General features: G+C 37.8%; 1 non-coding gene across 1 annotated transcript; it reads right to left on the reverse strand.

Annotated features, from left to right (window-relative positions):
* Positions 1 to 877: 877 nt before the first annotated feature.
* Trnat-ugu lies at positions 878 to 952 on the reverse strand. Its single transcript has one exon. It is a non-coding gene; the product is annotated as a tRNA-Thr (tRNA).
* Between the last annotated feature and the right edge of the window lie 1,193 nt (positions 953 to 2,145).

The following is a 2,145-nucleotide window of genomic DNA, read 5'->3' on the forward strand; positions in this document are numbered from 1 at the left end:
GCAGAGAAAGCTAAAAGAGCCACTGGGAAATGGTGGACAGAGGAATGCAAGAAGCAATGCAGTGAATTCATGGGGAGATTTTAGGAGGAGGAGGATCAAGCTAACAAATTCAAACTTGCTCTTTGACAGGACATAATGAAGAAATAATAACAATAATAATAATGCTAATAATAACATAAAATTGCCATCAGTAGTGAAACATCTTTTATTGTATTTAATAATCATTATTTTATACATCTTGAAATTCAAAATTTCATCCATATATTAAATTATATTAGACTGAAGAGCAACAATATGTCTGAACTGCTGAATAGAAGAAAAAAATTGACTTATGGTTTGAACCAGAACCATGCACTGTAGTTCTTTTTTTTCCATATAAGCCAAGCCAACAGACAAACAAATGAAGTGTTACAGGTTCCAATCCTGTATGAAAATATAAAAGCTATTCCAGCAGATTCTGACTGCAGCACCAATATTTCATGAGAATTCCTTAGTGCACATGGACATCTGCAGAAATTTTCCAATGGGGGTTACACTCTAAAATTATTGTTATTTTACGTAATTGATTTGGTAACTTTGACAATGTATCATGCAACAGGAATTAAGTTTTACAAGAAGTACACAAAACTCATTGTATCTCAATGGATTGCTATGTATTGACTGAATAGTTTTTTTGAAGGTAGCTTACTTCAGTACCCAATGGGTAAGCATATTTCTTTAATATATACAAGGTATATAGGAAGGTAGTATCTGTTCCCGAAAGAACAGTTACTGTTGATGACCATGCAGCTTTTGTTAGAATGAAATAATAATTAAATGGACACCCTAGCTGCAAATAGGCATTGATATACTTCATTGGGGACATGTTGAAAATGTGTGCCCCGACCGGGACTCGAACCCAGGATCTCCTGCTTACATGGCAGATGCTCTATCCATCTGAGCCACCGAGGGCACAGAGGATAGTGCGCCTGCAGAGACTTATCCCTTGCACACTCCCCATGAGACCCACATTCCCAACATGTCCATACCACTACATTCATAGTGCACCTAATAGATGTTTCCCCATCATACTCATTACTCGTGGCAGATTAAACTACCAAGTCCCGTAAGAGTTTGGGCATAGCATGTGCATTCGCACAAGAAGGTCAATGGCCGGGAAGCCATATTTTAATTATATAGGGAGGTAGAATCTGTTCCTGAAAGAACAGTTCTGCTGACTGGCATAATAAAAATGGAACAAACATATTTTGAAAGCTGCATTTTTAGTTGACTGTGTTAAGTGTAGCCCAGGGCCAGCATCCAACTAGATGAATTTAGAAAACCTATGAAAGCTACACTCAGATCTTCCAGTAGAACAGACACTTTAACAGTCTAAAACAAAACATTGTGCAGCCATGTCAACTGGGAAGGAGAACTCTTAACTTACCTTTGGATATTGCACTGTGTTTCACCCCACGGGGGCTGCGAGAGTTTCAAAACATAGGAACTATACATTTACAGCAGTTAACTTTCAAAAATTGTTATTTTTTCACTTATAACACAGGTTAAGTTTTTATCTGTTTTTGATTCATGCATCTGAGCCCACAGATGATTTATAGGTAAGTGCACCTGCCCATACTGTGTGGTCATGTTCTTCAGAATCCACTTCCATTTCTGTCACATAATATCAAACTCATAAAGCCATCACAAGAAAACTACAGTTAGCATTATTTATTCAGCAGGGGGATGGGGTACCCTTTTGTGAATTAGGGAAAGATGATGGCAGGTACAATACATGGCTGTTCACATTGTATGATGAGGAGGTGAGGAGTGTCCTGGGTAACTGCTGATGGATTACATGAAGTCTGGTGTTGCACCAGTCCTTTTCTGCATATTAATAAGGGTTGTAATAGACAGTAACTAACAAAATATTAGGGACTCTATTTCTCTAATGACCTAGAAAGATTCACATTCAACTAAACTGATGACAACACTGAAATTTTGCCACACCAAGGAAAAAGCATACCTCAGTTATGTGGTTCTTACTAAAGGTACAGTGTATCCCATTGTGCCCAGAAATGCGAGATCTGTGGTTTAATAGAACTTTATACAATAACTCCTAGGTATGTTTGAGGCTTCTGTTCTGAATAAAAGCATCTGTAACCC

The sequence above is a fragment of the Schistocerca americana genome, chromosome X (assembly GCF_021461395.2).
Source record: "Schistocerca americana isolate TAMUIC-IGC-003095 chromosome X, iqSchAmer2.1, whole genome shotgun sequence".
Taxonomy (NCBI): domain Eukaryota; kingdom Metazoa; phylum Arthropoda; class Insecta; order Orthoptera; family Acrididae; genus Schistocerca; species Schistocerca americana.